The sequence below is a fragment of the Protopterus annectens genome, chromosome 7.part0 (genome assembly GCF_019279795.1).
Source record: "Protopterus annectens isolate FY-2018-M chromosome 7.part0, PAN1.0, whole genome shotgun sequence".
Classification (NCBI taxonomy): Eukaryota; Metazoa; Chordata; order Ceratodontiformes; family Protopteridae; genus Protopterus; species Protopterus annectens.
Genome location: NC_056739.1, coordinates 29,929,096 through 29,948,058, shown reverse-complemented (window position 1 = coordinate 29,948,058; position 18,963 = coordinate 29,929,096). Strand labels below are relative to the sequence as shown.

Here is an 18,963-nt window from a genome sequence, read left to right as displayed (position 1 = left end):
ATATACAGATACCATACTGTTACGGTAAACCCACAAATCACGTATTGCATGTTGTGAAACTTTTTCTTTACTCCTTACCTGCATTGCGTCTTGAGAAACTGTTACTTATGTCACACTCTGCTATTCACGCTACGCAGATCAGGGAAGCCATGAATGACTACTTGATGTAATAGATGCACTTCCTAATATCGCAACAACGCATATGCTTGCATTCATATATGCGAAAACCAACACAGAGAATTGCAGAGTGCATTTGCATTCTTGTCGATCGCACATTACATATTCGCACATATGTGATCTTGAAAATGTACTTCTGCATATTTGCATTTCGAGCATCTGCATTTCAGCCAAGTAAAGGTAAACCTGATTTTCTGCCCAGTAAATACACATAGTGTAGTCTGTGCATAGATATAGTTACATCTGTATAATTATATATATGATTTACTCAATTCCCTCCAACATCTTAGAGAACAAGCTAGAGTTTACTGTGTAAACATCTGATAAACTGATTCCCTGATTGTAGTTTGTACATTCTGGCTAAAGGGCAAAATTTTTTTTTCACTTTTGCATTCCACAGAGTTGATAAACCTAATTAGAATCATGGTGTTTTAAATCTGGGAATAACAAATGCTCTCTTCCATATTTGGCCAGAAACTATCTATATTTCTACTGTTCTCATCTAGCTATATAACTGAGTTGAATAGTTTAACTTTTTGGGTGCTTATATTCTGTTTACACTCTACATTTATTAACTTTTTAATTTTCTAAATTTTTCAGAGTTAAATATTGTACATACTTAATTAACAGACACACACGTGTGTGCATAGATTTGCTGCTGTTGCTAAAACTTCAAAACATTTTAGTGACAGTAATTGTTGTGACTTTACGCAAATTTAAAAACAAGATTAAGCATGCTGTTTAAGAAACACTGCTTACCATTCCAAGACTATACCTTTACATCAGACAAGATTTCATGCTGATTTGGTTTTGTACAGTTAGATTAAATAAAATAGCACGATAACAAAGAAATCAAAACAGTCAGTCATTCCAAAGGTTCCCAATGACACCAATAGCTTATGTTCAAAATGTACACATCTGTAGTAGTAGGATGTCCTTTGTTTGTAAGAATTCCTGCAATAATATGTATATATATATATATATATATATATATATATATATATATATATATATATATATATATATATGATAGTGTGAACATAAAGTAAGTAAGTTACTAACAAAAAGATAGTCACTTATCAGATGTATTCTAAGTACAGGGAGTGAAATAATATTATTGTGTAACATGGTCTATTTGTCTCTATTCTACTTTTAAATGTCTCAGAGCCATAACTACTGAAATATTTGAAGAACATGGTGTTCTAGCTTATGTGAATATGATGTGCAAATAACTCAGAATTCAAAACTCTAATTTACTTATCTATGGCAATTTTTCACTGTGCTATATATCTGTTGGAGTTAAATAACATATTACCTGAAGAATGTTCTTCATGTTTTTGTAGCTATCACTGTCTTCCCTCTTAAACTCTACTCCTACTGCTCTTTATATTGTCATCTGGCTCCGTACCATCCTGTGAGGTGTGTAACCATAGTAATAAATGAGCCAAACAACGGTGCCACTTATCGACCTATCTGTCTTCACAGTGATGCTAAATCGTGGGAAAGCTCTTCAGTTTTCATGTAAATTACAGCAATTAATCATGTTTTTATGAAAAGTTTATTTGTTGGCCTGACTGTGGAATTATTCAGACCTGAAGTAGGAATTAAGGGAAATGAAAGTACAGGCTTTAATGACTGATCCAAATGGAACCATACAGACAAAAACAATCAGTGCCCATTAGTAAAGTGTAATCCAAGCTCACCAGTTTCAGAGTAAATCTATTTCAGTCAAAGAACACATCTGTTATTATTGACACATGCCCACATATGTTGTTTAGATAAAATGTGATTAAGTACACTACGCATTCAGAATACAAATCCCAGCTGAATTTCTATCCTGATGACTTGGTGTTGAGTTGGGTTTTGCCATCTTGAAAATGGGTGGGCATGCATTTTCAGCTGTATGGTTGTTTTCACTTATGAACTGCACTACATTCCATCTTTCCCATGCACGGACATATAGTTAACATGCTTCTAGTGTCTTCTTTCACCATCACCAGCTGACATGCCTAGATGTGTGTACACATACCTCTCAACCTTGTAGTGCAAGAAATCTAGACAAAGCCAGAAATAACGTGGGGACAAAGACTGAAAAATAGGGTCAGATTTTAAATCTTGCTCTTATAAATGTAGAAAGTTGCTAGAATAACGGATTTTGAATTATTGCATAGTTTCAGAAATATATATGAAGTCTAAAACTCAATTGTCTGTCATTATTTATTTATTATTTAGTGACTTCAAGTCCTCAATGATTGGCAAGAAAAGCACAAATTTAATGAGGAACAGACCAAAAATAAGAGGCAAAAATCCAGATATTCTGTGAAAAACTGGACAAATGAGAGGTATGACTACAACGCCATGCTTTCCTGGTGACACTGTATCTGCATACATTCTTACTGTCTTTTCATATGTGATTACCTTTTCTATCACCTATTGGTAATGGCTCTAAACAGCTTGGGTGCTGCTGTCAGAGAAACATATCCATCCACTTTGCTCATTCGCCTTGCCCTTCCCGTGTCCTTATTCTATGATCATTTCCTTCTCAATCCTTCCCTCTTCTTACATGCTGACTCAGTTCATGTTACATTATCTCCCCAACTAGGATTCTCAATCCCCCCAACAACCTTCCCTTTACTGTCTTCTTCTCTATTACCTTACCAGGTTCATTGAAGGGACAGAAAATGGTCTTGATCTCTAGGATTCCATCCAAGCTGTTTAGACCCCTAAATAGCTGTCTTTGAATGTTTCTGAAATTCAGTACGAGACCCGCGGTGGTGGTGCTGCAGTAGCATTGTCGCCTCATAGTAAGACACTGTCTGGTTCAATTCTCAGCTAGAGGGTCTTCTGCATGGAGACATACGTGAATGGGCGTACCTTCGTTAAAGGTTGTCCGTCAGGGCTGGTAATTCGACATGTAAAAATCAACTACCAATCATTAGCGGACTGGAGTTCCACTGTGGCGACCCCTAACCAGGAAAAGCCGAAAGACACAACAAGTATGCATCATTAAATATGGTATTTTTTTTTTAAATGCAGTATATGTGACTAAATACGGTAATACTCATTGTACAGTATTTATAATCTTCATAAAAATAATGTATAATGAATACCATTGAATCATGGTTGAATGCATATCCACACAAGTTACAATTTACAGACTCAGACATTTTGCCCATACTCACTCAACAACATTTCAAATGCACACTATACAGCGGCCAAACAGCAGAGCATAGTTTTGACTAAAAGTGCTGGCACTGCCCATATTATGAATGGAAATTACACAAAGACAAATTATCAGGTATAAAAAAGATATACAGGTGAAAGACACATTAAAAGTGAGCTTAGCTGCACAGTTCTCTTATCTTCCTTTTATACAGCCTTGTACACTCATATTTGTTTACCCTTCCCTATCTGCCTTAAAATCTTACTGTCTGTCTGTCTCTTGAAAAGTCTGTAAAATGTCTAATGCTAGGATAGACGATTTCAAGTGTCTGAAGTTCTTTGCTATTTTCTGCACCTCGGAGTCATTTTGACACATTTCTACAGCTAGTAGTACAATCCACTATATTTTCCATGCATTACATGTTAACTATGTAATATTTAAAATTGGCCCTGCTTTTACTCCCCCCCCCCAAATATTTTTGACTTTGTCCTGAATGTTCAGTAAAGATGTTGAGAGCTATATTAGAAAGTGCACTGCTCCTATCTTCTTGTTGAAGGATTGCAAACAGATACTGAACAGCACCAAAACCAGGACAAGAGCTTGTAAATAGAAGGAGCTGGACCACATAGGCAAATGGAAGGACATTGCTTAGAATGCTGATCTCCAGTCCTTCACCCAGACATCCTGCTATGATGTCCAGCGATGATGATGATGATGTCGTCTGGTTACCTGCCAGGATTATATGTATAAAAATAAACATCATACTACTGCAGGTTATGTTCTTTCTGACTACTGAGGGAATCCTGTCCAAACCTATATAGCCAGTGGCCATCCGTTTTTTGTTTAATATTTGCAGGCTTTCTGCTCTATAGCTGTGGCTGCTTTTAAAAAAAAACTCCACAGACCATTCACCTCGTCATTTTATTATTTTTATTTTATTTATTTGTTCATTTCCTCCAAACAAATTGAGTCCTGCTATGGCCACATCCTCTAGGACCCTCTCTGACTGGTCAGGAGCAAGCTGGCCTGCCCTTTTATGCATATGTTGAGGGTCATCGGCAATAACTCTACACAGTTATAGGTGTGATAGGCTACCCATAGATGGCAGTGGCTCCTGAAGGAGTGGTAGGGTGTCCTGGAAATGCTGATCGGTGTTGATGCAAGTGACACAACCTGTGTGGTCCCACTGACCACATGCGTTTCTGTAGTTCAGAACAGTAGCCGCTAGTGTTGCAGCATGATAAACTATAGCCGCAGCATCTCACAGACAATACTGCCCAAACTAAGAACTCCCCTGCACAGCCTAATAAATTAATATACAGCTTACCCCACTTTTGGTCAGTTACCTCATGCTGTGGACTGTCTATATCCTACTTTTTTTATTGAACATGATACTCGTGCAATTGTTGTTCCATTCTTCGGTCTATCCATTATAATGTTCTAGCTGACTGGGTTGTGTTTCTCTGTTTGGATGCAGTAAAGCTGTAAGCTGTGAAATGCCTCCATGATATCCACCAGAGCTGCAGCATTACACATCCAGTGCTGCTCCTGCTACTGTGAGGTCACAGCACCTAGTCTGTAAAGGTACACATTTCACATGCTCTGTACAATGCTGTTAATCAGAAGGTGAATGAGTATAGCATACAGTAAGTCAAGCAGGGTGTCCCCTAAGCTCCTACAGCATAGCTTCCTATCTGACACATCACAGATTCATAGGCAATTATAAGCCTAATGACCCAGCCTTTAGATTCATAAGTAGTCATAAGGATAGCAACCCAGCCTTTAGATTCATAGATAATTCTAAGTCTAATGACCCAGACTTTAGATTCATAGGTAATTATAAGGATAACGACCCAGCCTTTAGATTCATAACTAGTTATATGGACAGCAACTCAGCCTTTAGATTTATAGTTAATTATAATGACCCAGGCCTTGCATTCATAGGTAATTAAAAGGTTAACGACCCAGCATTTAGATTCTTAGGTAGTTATAGGGATTATGACACAGCCTTTAGATTCATAAGTAGTTATAAGGATAGCAACACAGCCTTTAGATTCATAGATAATTATAAGGATAATTACCCAGCCTTTAGATTCCTAGGTAATTATAAGACTAACGACCGAGCCTTTAGATTCATAGGTAATTATAAGGATAATGACCCAACCTTTAGATTCATAGGTAATTATATGGATAGTGACCCAGCCTTTAGATTCAAAGGTAATTATGTAGATAATGACCCAGCCTTTAGATTCATGGGTAATTATATGAATAATGACCCAACCTTTAGATTCATAGGTAATTATAAGGCTAACAACCCAGCCTTTTTAAGCCTGGTCATGCTTACCGAATACATTTGACAGGTTTTGATGCCCCTAGTTTTATTGGGGATATAGCGTGGGTATGGGTGATAGAGCATTTACCAGCTTCCTCTTTCTATTAGGGCATAGGTGGCAGAACTGAATAAATTTAAGATTCCTCCTCCACTTATCCATGCTGTGCCTGAATAAATGCTTGAATAAGTGCAGGGAGGAACTTTGCTTTGCATGGATAGGAAGCCTTTTCCAGGGAAGGGGTAGTGTCTGAGACACATATCTGTCCCTCCAATGTGTTTTATTTATGTTGCAGGTGAGGTTAGGTCCCAAGATCGGGTGTTTATAATGATATTTATTTAAGGGATGTGCAAAAGATTCATAAGGGATGGATCAGAGGATGCTTTGAAGGCCAGGCATAGATCACCTCTCAGCAGTCTGTAGGAACCTGAGTACAAGCAAAAGACTTTGAGGTGGTCTGCATAGGACATGTTGTCTACTCAGTGTATCCCTTTTTGTAAGGACCCTCTGTGGGTGTTCAAGTTGTTACATATGCCTGTACATAGCAGAGGGAGCATTTTACTCTGTGATTGGTCTGACTAAGTCTGAGTACAGCTGGGTAATGACATGAACTTTCAGAACTGGATGCCATGTCTTGCTAATGAGTTGTGCAACATGAAATGATTTCCTTACAAGAGTAGACCAATGATGGTCAAAGTCCAGGTCACTGTCCACATGCGTTCCCAAGTCCCTAACCACTGGGTCTAATTTTAGGGGTGAATTGTCTACATGGAAGTTCCCCCCCAGTCTTACTTTCCAAAACATATTGTTATGCATCTTTCATCATTCAGATTTAGACCATAGCTCTGGCACCAATTATTAGTTTGAGACACACCCTCCTGGAGGATACTATTGTCTCTCTAATTGTGCTAAACTTGCAGTCATCTACAAACTTGGTCAACCAGATGCCTTTAACATTACCTTTGACTTCCAAGTAGATGCATAAAAGCAGCATCATGATCACCAAGTCCAGAATGACCCCACTGGTGACTGGTCTTTTGGTGGAGGCAGACTCCCCTATCCTGACTTCTTGTGTCCTATCCAGTAGGTGGCATTGGGTTTTACTCCAAATTCATGTTAAAGCTTTGACCAGGCCATGTTAAGGTTGGCACAGTGCACTGTTTTGCCATCATTTATAGCTTTGGTGACTTTCTCAAAGAAGTTCAGTAGGGTGAGCAGGCATGATCTCTGCTCAATGAATCCAAACTGTGTTCAGTCCTCTGTCTGAAGATTTCCTATGTCTTCATTCATGATAATACTTTTCATGGCCTTACATATGAGATTAGTCACTCTTACAGGTCTGTAATTACCCGGGTTGGTAAGTGGCCCACCCTGGGGTAGAGGGATAACTGTTGTATTCCTCTATTCACTATTAATGAGGCTAGTTTGGAGGCTAAGGTTAAACAATGATCCTAAAGGGCCAGATAAGATATGTTTCTTGCCATTCAAAAGACAATCTGGGATATTATCACGTACACAGAGGTAGTGTTTTTTACTTTGTTGAGCGCATTGAGGACCCGTTCTCTAGTGAGAGCTGTGGGAGTTATCGTCAAGGGTATCTCTTAGAAAGTATCACAGGAGACAGTGAGATGAAACTTGAGATGAAAAAATGTAATATGTAGTTGAAGGCTGAAGATGAAGCCCCATTAAATTAATTCAGAGTGGTCCAACAGGTACTTGTTATTTTTTTCATCTTGACATGCTGTCAAGAAAAATAAGCAGAATAGCAACACCTAACCAAATAACAAAACAAGGAAATGCTCCAAAATGTACTGAACATCAGTATATGTGCTTTTATTGGTTTACTATGGTAAGGTCGAAGTCCAGAGGCTGAACGGCGACAATGTCGAGCCAGACATTGTTAAAGTATAAATCTTGCCCCTCTCTCGACCCACGTTAAAGCCCATTCCGAGGTCGAAGTTGAGTCATATTTTAACAATGTCAGAATTCGACAATGTCATTTTCATAGACGTGGGTCGATGGTCCCATCATTTGATGGGGTCCGGTTCGACCTTACCATAGTAAACCTTTTTATTTTGCATTATCAATGTACCTGTTCAAATCACAAAAATATACAATGAAAATGTGATGTTTTGCTAAGTGACGCTTCATAAGTTGAAATCTTTCTCACCATTTTTTATCAATCTGATTATAAAGGCCCATGTTTTGATCTTGCAAACGTGCTACACTTGATTTTCTCAGATTCAGTAATGATACCAATATGTTTTAATGTTTAAGAAGAATAAGCTCCACACTGATTGTTCTCTGCTGTTAAACATATAATTGCATAAAACATTTTCAGTTGGTTATAAGATGTTCCAACTATTTAGATGAATAATGTGTCCCATATGCCTCACTTCCTATAGCAGCCTTATATATATAAATAAATGTTTAAGAATGTATATGCTCCGGCTTTTAACTGCTTCAGTTTCTTAGCTTGTTAACATAAAATATCAGTTCCACAACATAGTGCTGAAAATAATTTGTAAAGAAAAAATCATGTTTAAAGAAGTTTAATATTGTTTGTACCATTATAACAAAGCCTCAGTAAAAAAAAAAATGGTCTGAAACTTGCTTCGCAAACTACTGGGATAGTTGAGCTAAAAAGATAGTCTGCCCTCTTAGATGAATTCCTCTTTAAGAAAATACTATCTTACATAATCAGAAATTCTATACATATATAGCAAACCTATCAAAATGGAAACATGAATATAAAGCACACGCATAAGTGCTGCGGGTAATGCTTTTGTTGGACGGTATATTTCTGCATTGGGATGGTACATTATTTTACATTCTTGCTGTTCCCAGATCTGTATTTAAATATTTATTGCTCAACTTGTTTGGTAACATCTCTTACACAGTGCTGATATGTTTGGCAATCTGATACGATCATAGATGCAGAATTATCAAATTCTTTCTGTAAACCTAACTCACAGAATTTTAAATCCTCAGAAAAAAAATGCTCAAACTGCACCAGTCAAATATAAGACAACTCTGGAGGCAGGGATAAAGCCCTCAGTCCATTCCAGGTAACCCATGTTTGCTGCTGCATTTAATGACTTGGACATCTGGCTGAGTGGGCATGGAGGGTGGGTGAGGATGTCCTGGGGTAGGGTGGGATATCCCTCAGGGTACTGCTAGTGAAGCAAATGTGCAGCCTGACGGTGGTTATTAGGTTCACAAAGCCACTGCCTGGCAGTAGTCTTCAGTGTGGATGTGTGGAAGCATGATCTTACATAGGGAATGCATTGTGAGCCTCTGTGGTGATACAGATTTAATTTTCTCTCCCATCAGGGTGTGGTGCTACACTATAATAAAGGTACTCATTTCCAGGAGGCTGGTAAGACCACATATCACTCTCATTGCTGCCTGAAGTACAGTGTATTACTACCGGGTGTTCCACATACATACTCCTCCATTTGTGTATCCCAGAGATTATATGCATGCCTATCCCCTCATAACTAACTGTTTGCAGGTATATAGGGTATGCTCTGAAATTCACCTAGATAGACTCCTAAGAAAGAGAGAGGATCATTCTTTCACTTAGGGTGGAGAAATGGCAGTCAGCCACTTAGCTTGTCTGCAACCTCAACCATGACACTTCAGCCACTAACTCTGTATAAGTCCCTAGAAATACAGGTAAGGTCTTCATTCAATATACAACCAATATTTGACCTCCTGCTGGCCTCCCTGCTCTGCAAAGCTCTTACTCATTCTTCCCAGTAACTCACAAACATATTTCTAAAACCTCATCACATAGACTGAGACATCTTTTACAATCTACCCCCAGTCTGATCACACCTACCACACTGCACAAATTATGCTTTTCCCACACTAGAACACACTCTAGGATTTTCTTCTAATTTATCTAGGACCCCTTCCTATGTATAATTTAGAATTGAACTTAAAAAAATACCATCTCACTCAAATTAAATGTCAATGGTCAATGCCCCACACTGATCACATAATTTAAATAATAAGTAGCTTACTTCTCACTAATCGCACCTTCTACTGCAAATAGCCACCCTGAAAACTATGATGAAGCCTCCCCCCAATCCTCCTTGCCCCATCTTCTGTGTGTGTGTGTGTGTGTGTGTGTGTGTGTGTGTGTGTGTGTGTGTGCGTGTGTGTGTGTGTGCATGTGCGTGTGTGTGTGTGTGTGTGTGTGTGTGTGTGTGTGTGTGTGTGTGTGTGTGTGTGTGTGTGTGTGTGTGTGTGTGTGTGTGTGTGTGTTTGTGTGTGTTTGTGTGTGTGTGGTTCTTCCTGTCTACTCTGCTGTCAACCTTTTTAGGAACTATGTGATATTAATTCATCTGTCATCATATGCATTACTTGCACTTTTTAGTTTATTTATTTTACATTTGTTAACCGGGGGTGTCTGACTGAGCTGAAAAAGCCCTTTTTCAGCAGAGGCCCGGGGAGAAAAGCTCCATAAAGAAAAATTACAGATACATTTAGAGATGATCAGTATACACACAAATTACAGGAGACATGTTTTTACGGTGGTATGCGGTACATAAACAGTTACAGTGGAGAGAACAAACAAAAAATATTAATTTTAAAAATAAAGTTAATTAATAGATTTGTGGTGTACAGCTGAAATTTGGAACATAGGTAGAATACATACGTAGTACACAGGTACAGTACATACATTGTAGATTAGCCAGTGTTTGTGAGTAAGATTGAAAACTATTATCAAGTGCTCTAGGTTTTGTATGTATATGTTACCCGCTTTCACTAGCCTAGGGAGCAATCATGGCACTGCCAACTTTGCTTGAGATGTTGCCTGATGAGGTCTTTAAAGGAGGCTTTGGATGATGTGTTTTGAATGCTTGTAGGGACAGAGTTCCATTTTTTAGCCACTGAACTACTATATAGTGCATCTCCAAAGCTATTGTAGCTGTTGGTGACTTCTAGTAGTAGTTTGCTTGATGATCTAAGAGGCCTTTTGGCTGAGTGATGTTGTACTAGGTTTTTGAGGGCAGGACACTTATTGGGGAGGTAATAGATAGAATGACAGAGGCAGAGCTGATTGTAGGTTAGGAGGTTGGGCAGTTCAAGCCAGTGGAGCTGTCTCAAAGCAGTACAGTGATGAGTTCTATATGTGCAATTTGCAGCAAAGGAGGCAATTCTGTTATAGCAGGCTTCCATTTTGCTTAGTTCAGTTTTGTTGAGATTAGTCAGAATGGGAGATGCATAGAGTAGGGTGGATAGAAGTTGGGAGCGAGTAATGGCTGATCTTGTGTTGTTGGTAAGAAATGGTTTGATACGGTAGAGTGACCCCAGTTTGGCATGTACTTTTTTAATAGTTAAGTTGAGATGACTAACAAATTTTAGGTGGGAGTCTATGGTTATTCCCAATAGCTTAGCCTGTGCCACTGGAGCAATTGGAGTAGCATTAGTGGAGTAGATAGTGAATTGACTGTTAGTGTTTTTGTTAGAACTGGTTATAATCATAAGCTGAGTTTTCTTTGGCTTGAGGATAAATTGGGCTTTGGTAAGGTAGTTTTCAAAGTCAGAGAATGCTAGTTGAGTTGTTTGCAGGAGGGTGGGAATGTTTTGTGCAGCACAGATTAAGGTAGTGTCATCTGCATACTAAATTATAGATGCATGCTGTGTGAAGGTATGGAGGTAATTTGTGAAGAATGTGAATAAAAGTGGTCCTGAGATAGAACCCTGTGGGACTCCAATAGTTATGGGCAGCTGAGGAAAGAGAGAATTTTCCCATTTCACAGCTTGGTACCTGTCAGTTAAGTAGCTTTGGAACCAGGTAAGAGTGGAATTAGATAGATGATATTGGTTTAGTTTGTTTAGCAGGATTTGGTGTGAGACTATGTCAAATGCTTTGGACATATCCAGAAAAAGAGTTGACACTTGTAGGCCTTCATTTTTGAGACTGTTTACTGTGTCTGTGAAGCAGAGGAGGGCTGTAGTGGTACTATGGGCAGGTCTGAAACCATGCTGAGTTGGTGACAGGATGTTGCTGTCTAGGAGATAGTTTAGCATCTGGGTATGGATGCATTTTTCTAGGATTTTGGCCAGGGGGAGAGTAAAGCAATGGGTCTGTAGTTATTAAGTTCAGTGGAGGTCCCGCCTTTATGTATGGGTGTAACATAGGATATTTTCCAGAGTTTGGGCACATAGTTTTCAACAATTGATCTGTTTATGAGAGTGGAGACTGGGATAGCAATAGCATCTGCTGTGAGTTTCAAGAAATAGCTGGGGAGTAGGTTGGCTGCTGTTGATGAGGTTTTTAGTTTGGAGAGCATGCTTTTGATTGAAGTGGTGGAAACTGTTTTGAGGGTAAAGCTTGTATTGGTGTTATTTGTGTTGGGGGGGGTAGTGAGGAAGGAACTGTCCTGTGATACTAAGGATAGAATTGAGTTCACAAAGTGGGAGTTGAATTGTGTTTCAATGGGAACTTTAGTGTCGGGGTGGTTGGTCTGGGGGTAGCTTTTTGGGTGGATTTTAGTAACTGGTTTACATTTTTCCAAAATTTTTGCGAGTTGTGTTGGTATTTAGTTTGTAATGTTGTGTAGTATGATTTTTTGTCCAGCCTAATGCATTTTTTTGCACGGTTGCACAGTTCTTGGTACTTAGTTAGGCTTTGTGTTTCTTTGGTTTTTTGATAGTAAAGCCAGGCAGTGTCTCTGGACTTGAGGATTTGTTTGGTTTCCTTACTGAGCCAGGGGTTTGTAGAGGTTCTAACCTTGATTTTGCGCAATGGAGCGACAGTGTCTAGGTGTTGTAGAAATGTTTTGTTGAAATATGCTGCAGCCTGGTCAAGTGGGAGGGTTTTTAGGGGGGTCCAGTCACAGTTACAGAGTATAGTGTTGAGGACCTCAGGAGAGAATTTTTTTGTGTTTCTAGTGGATATATAGTTAGTGGTTTTGCATATGCTTGTTCTACTACGTATAAAGTATATTATGTTGTGGTCACTTAAAGTGTCTGGGAGACTGCCTGTGTGAGGGTACAATGTGAGGTTGTTAGTTAGGACCCAGTCAAGGATGGATTCCCTTTTAGATTTTTTATCACATCTAGTTGGAATTTGGACTAGCTGCTGGTAGCCATGGAGATTTATTAGATTACTTGGTGGTTCTGATATACAGGTGAACCAATCTAGGTTGAAGTCCCCCAGAATAAGGGTTTATTGTTAGTATGTGGAAGAACACCAGGTTAAGAAGTCTTCAAGGCTAGCAGGTGTATTACCAGGTGAAATATAGATCACAATTGTCTAGCCACCATGTTTGTAACTTGGTTTTCAACATCAAATGTGTAAAAGTTTTATCTTTAATATCACATGTTAAAAACATAGGTTAAAAACTCCACTGCCATTTCACCTAAACACCTCCATGCTTCCACAGGTATGTCATCTGGACCAACAGCCTTTCCGTTCTTCATCCTCTTCATAGTTATCCTTACTTCCTCCTTGCTAATCCACTGCATGTCATGATTCACTATCCGGACATCATCCAACCATCTCTCTCTCTCATTCTCTTCATTCATCAACCACTCAAAGTACTCTTTCTATCTGCTCAACACACTCTCCTTGCTTGTGAGTATGTTTCCCTCATTATCCTTTATCACCCTTACCTGCTGCACATCTTTACTAGCTCAGCACTTCTGTCTAGCCAATCGGTACAGGTCCTTTTCTCCCTCCTTATTGTCCAACCTTTTATACAACTCACCACATGCCTTACCCTTTGCCATCTCTCTCTTCACCATGCACCTCATCTCCTTATACTCTTGTCTACTTTCTTCATCTTTTTGACAATCCCACTTCTTCTTCACAAGCCTCTTTCTCTGTATACTCTCCTGTACTTCTTCATTCTACCACCAGGTCTCCTTGTCCTCCTTCCTCTTTCCAGATGTCACACCAAGCACCTTTCTAGCCATCTCTCTTACTAGCTCTGCTGTAGTTACCCAGCTATTCGGTAACTCTTCACTGCCACCCAGTGCCTGTCTTAACTCTTCCCTGAACATCACCTCACAATTACCCTTTTTCAATTTCCACCATTTGATCCTTGGTGCTGCCCTCATACTCCTCTTCTTGATCACCAATGAGAATAAGGGTGATGTGCAGAGCTGCAGTAACTACAGAGGGATTAAATCGATCAGTCACAGCATGAAGTTGCGGGAAAGAGTAGTGAAAGCTAGGTTAAGAAGGGACGTGATGATTAGTGATCAGCAGTATGGTTTCATGCCAGGAAAGAGCACTACAGATGTGATGTTTGCTCTGAGAGTATTGATGGAGAAGTACAGAGAAGGTCAGAAGGAGTTGCATTCTGTCTTTGTGGATTTAGAGAAAGCATATGACAGGGTGCCTAGAGAGGAGTTGTGGTATTGTATAAGGAAGTCAGGAGTGTCAGAGAAGTATGTAAGAGTGGTACAGGATATGTACGAGGGTAGTGTGACAGCGGTGAGGTCTGTGGTGGGAGTGATGGATGTGTTTAAGGTGCAGGTGGGATTACATCAAGGATCAGCTCTGAGCCCTTTCTTATTTACAATGGTGATGGACAGGTTGACAGACGAGATCAGACAGGAGTCCTCGTGGACTATGATGTTTGCAGATGACATTGTGATCTGTAGTGAGAGTAGGGAACAGGTGGAGGAGACTCTGGGGAGGTGGAGATATGCTCTAGAGAGAAGAGGAATGAAGGTCAGGAGGACTAAGACAGAATATATGTGTGTGAATGAGAGGGAGGATAGAGGAATGGTGAGGATGCAGGGAGAAGAGGTGGCGAAGGTGAATGAGTTTAAGTACTTGGGATCAACAGTTCAGAGTAATGGTGAGTGTGGAAGAGAGGTGAAGAGAGTACAGGCAGGATGGAGTGGGTGGAGAAGAGTGTCAGGAGTGATTTGTGACAGACGAGTACCAGTAAGAGTGAAAGGGAAGGTCTACAAGAGGGTAGTGAGACCAGCTATGTTATCTGGGTTGGAGATAGTGGCACTGACAAAAAGGTAGGAGTCAGAGCTTGATGTGGCAGAGATGAAGATGTTAAGATTTGCACTGGTTGTGACGAGGATGGACAGGATTAGGAATAAGTATATTAGAGGGTCAGCCCAGGTTGGAAGGTTTGGAGACAAAGCCATAGAGGCAAGATTACGTTGGTTTGGACGTGTGCTGAGGAGGGATGCAGAGTATATTGGGAAAAAGATGCTAAGGATGAAGCTGCCAGGTAACAGGAAAAGAGGAAGGCCTAAGATAAGGTTTATGGACATGGTGAGAGAGGACATGCAGGTGGTTGGTGTGACAGAGCAAGATGCAGAGGACAGGAAGAAATGGAAACAGTTGATCTGCTGTGGCGACCCCTAACGGGAGCAGCCGAAAGAAGAAGTTAAAAACATAGGTTCACATACTTTAACAGAAAAGAAAAACTGTAGTAATATTTTTCATGCAGTATATATTAATGTTTACCTTTGAACAATCATTCACAGCAATATTACACAAATTGCTCATGTCTTCTCATTCCTTAAATCTCTCTCCTCTTCCTGAACATTTTTATGTGTTGTTCCCAAAAATCCACCTTACTTCTAGGGAATTTGTTCTTCCCTTTAATAAAGACCCCACATCCAGCTCTTTTATCTCCTTTATAATATTCAATATTTCAGATGCAGTTGATTTAGATTTTTGTTTACATTTTCAGTTAATAGCTTTTCTGGCAGACAATTACATTAAACTTAGTAAGGCCTTAGTATGTCTATGCAATTCACATGCTATGACCAAGCTCATAAGAATTATTTCTTTACTTAAAACAATTTGCTCCCCCAATATATCTGGCAAAGTACTCTGTAAGGAATTTTTCAAATCTGCCATCATGTTATATTACCAAAAAATGTGTCCCCGATTATCACTCTGTTTCCCATCACATCTATAACATGTGTTATCTACTTTAGAAAAAAATCCTCCAAAGTATACTTGGGGTATAAAAATACTAATGCATCTACTTCCTAGGAATAAATCCTAAAGTTTGTGGGTATTATTGCATTCTTGGCAGTCATACTGAATCTCTTTGTGATATACTCATCCTGACTCTGCCTGTAAATGGTCCACTGAGATCAGTGCACTACTCCACTAAATAAATGCAAAATAAAATGTATAGTACTATACACCATCATAAAAATATATACTTTTTTATTTTATTAACTTTTCAACCAGGAAAACTCACTAGATAGGAGTCACATTGAGGGGTGACTGGGCAACACTCTCTGACTTGCTTAGAGGCAAATGGAAACTATCTGGAGACTGAAGAAATCAAACCATGTACTACACAATAATTCATTAGCAGTTCATAGCCTGAAATCTAAGGAGTAAAGGTCTTGAGTACAAAGTTCACGTAAATATTGAGCAGATTAAAATGTAACCATTCCTTTTGAAGCGTACTGACATTACTGTATGCAACAATGTCTGAACTCACCTGATCTATTGCTTTCCCCACAAAGTGCTTCTAATGTAGATCATGTGTTTGACATTCAAATCTGCCTGCCTAATGAACCCTTATGAGAGTTGATTATCTGCCTAGGGAACTTCTTCTGTTTCAACTTCATCAGGGCGCATTTTGGTCTGTTTCCTCAGCTACGCCACACAATCTTGAATTTGCAGTACAGCCAGAGAGGTGCGAGCAGGTAGAGGCTGATCACCAATAGGGATCTCCTCAAGATCACAACTGCTGAGGCGATCTTTTTGACATACAGTCTGTCGTACAGCAGAGACAACTATGGAAGGATACCACAGGTTACTGATAAAGTGCTTGTTTTCTGTAATAGTGCTAGCTTGTTCTAACATATCTCAGAATCACTTTGAGCAAGAAATCTGGATCTGGGCAAAAGACACAAAATAGGGGCAGGTTTCAAATACTGATGTTACAAACCTAGAAAGTTGTGAGAATAACAGCATTTGTGTTGGCATGAATTTTCTGCAGGATATGAAGTTTGAAACTCATATTTGTGTCATTATTAATTACTTAAGTCCTCGGTGATTTGTCAGAAAACCACACATGTTATGAGGAACAAATCAAAAATATGTAGCAAAAATCTGGACAGTTAGAGGTATGTAACATAGCTTGCACTTTGTTAACATATTGACATAGTGTTTGCCTGGCAGTATGTAACATAGCTTGTACTTTGTTAACATATTGACATAGTGTTTGCCTGGCAGTATGTAACATAGCTTGTACTTTGTTAACATATTGACATAGTGTTTGCCTGGCAGTATGTAACATAGCTTGTACTTTGTTAACATATTGACATAGTGTTTGCCTGGCAGTATGTAACATAGCTTGTACTTTGTTAACATATTGACATAGTGTTTGCCTGGCAGTATGTAACATAGCTTGTACTTTGTTAACATATTGACATAGTGTTTGCCTGGCAGTATGTAACATAGCTTGTACTTTGTTAACATATTGACATAGTGTTTGCCTGGCAGTATGTAACATAGCTTGTACTTTGTTAACATATTGACATAGTGTTTGCCTGGCAGTATGTAACATAGCTTGTACTTTGTTAACATATTGACATAGTGTTTGCCTGGCAGTATGTAACATAGCTTGTACTTTGTTAACATATTGACATAGTGTTTGCCTGGCAGTATGTAACATAGCTTGTACTTTGTTAACATATTGACATAGTGTTTGCCTGGCAGTATGTAACATAGCTTGTACTTTGTTAACATATTGACATAGTGTTTGCCTGGCAGTATGTAACATAGCTTGTACTTTGTTAACATATTGACATAGTGTTTGTCTGGCAGTATGTAACATAGCTTGTACTTTGTTAACATATTGACATAGTGTTTGCCTGGCAGTATGTAACATAGCTTGCACTTTGTTAACATATTGACATAGTGTTTGCCTGGCAGTATGTAACATAGCTTGCACTTTGTTAACATATTGACATAGTGTTTGCCTGGCAGTATGTAACATAGCTTGTACTTTGTTAACATATTGACATAGTGTTTGCCTGGCAGTATGTAACATAGCTTGTACTTTGTTAACATATTGACATAGTGTTTGCCTGGCAGTATGTAACATAGCTTGCACTTTGTTAACATATTGACATAGTGTTTGTCTGGCAGTATGTAACATAGCTTGTACTTTGTTAACATATTGACATAGTGTTTGCCTGGCAGTATGTAACATAGCTTGTACTTTGTTAACATATTGACATAGTGTTTGCCTGGCAGTATGTAACATAGCTTGTACTTTGTTAACATATTGACATAGTGTTTGCCTGGCAGTATGTAACATAGCTTGTACTTTGTTAACATATTGACATAGTGTTTGCCTGGCAGTATGTAACATAGCTTGTACTTTGTTAACATATTGACATAGTGTTTGCCTGGCAGTATGTAACATAGCTTGCACTTTGTTAACATATTGACATAGTGTTTGCCTGGCAGTATGTAACATAGCTTGTACTTTGTTAACATATTGACATAGTGTTTGCCTGGCAGTATATAACATAGCTTGTACTTTGTTAACATATTGACATAGTGTTTGCCTGGCAGTATGTAACATAGCTTGTACTTTGTTAACATATTGACATAGTGTTTGCCTGGCAGTATGTAACATAGCTTGTACTTTGTTAACATATTGACATAGTGTTTGCCTGGCAGTATGTAACATAGCTTGCACTTTGTTAACATATTGACATAGTGTTTGCCTGGCAGTATGTAACATAGCTTGCACTTTGTTAACATATTGACATAGTGTTTGCCTGGCAGTATGTAACATAGCTTGCACTTTGTTAACATATTGACATAGTGTTTGCCTGGCAGTATGTAACATAGCTTGTACTTTAACATATTGACATAGTGTTTGCCTGGCAGTATGTAACATAGCTTGTACTTTGTTAACATATTGACATAGTGTTTGCCTGGCAGTATGTAACATAGCTTGCCCTTTGTTAACTTTGTTAACATATTGACATAGTGTTTGCCTGGCAGTATGTAACATAGCTTGTACTTTGTTAACATATTGACATAGTGTTTGCCTGGCAGTATGTAACATAGCTTGTACTTTGTTAACATATTGACATAGTGTTTGCCTGGCAGTATGTAACATAGCTTGCACTTTGTTAACATATTGACATAGTGTTTGCCTGGCAGTATGTAACATAGCTTGTACTTTAACATATTGACATAGTGTTTGCCTGGCAGTTCCTCTGAGGAGCCCTGGTACTCTTTTTGCAGTTCCCCCCAGTCCTATTCTTCTTGTTTTATATTGGTCATAATTTTACCTTATTTGATAGCAG

At 38.9% G+C, this 18,963-nt stretch overlaps 1 protein-coding gene across 1 annotated transcript in view; it reads right to left on the bottom strand.

Moving 5' to 3' along the window:
- The window catches only part of LOC122805781 (olfactory receptor class A-like protein 1), a 69,901-nt gene that overhangs the window by 174 nt on the left and 50,764 nt on the right, over positions 1–18,963 (bottom strand). The window lies entirely within an intron of this gene.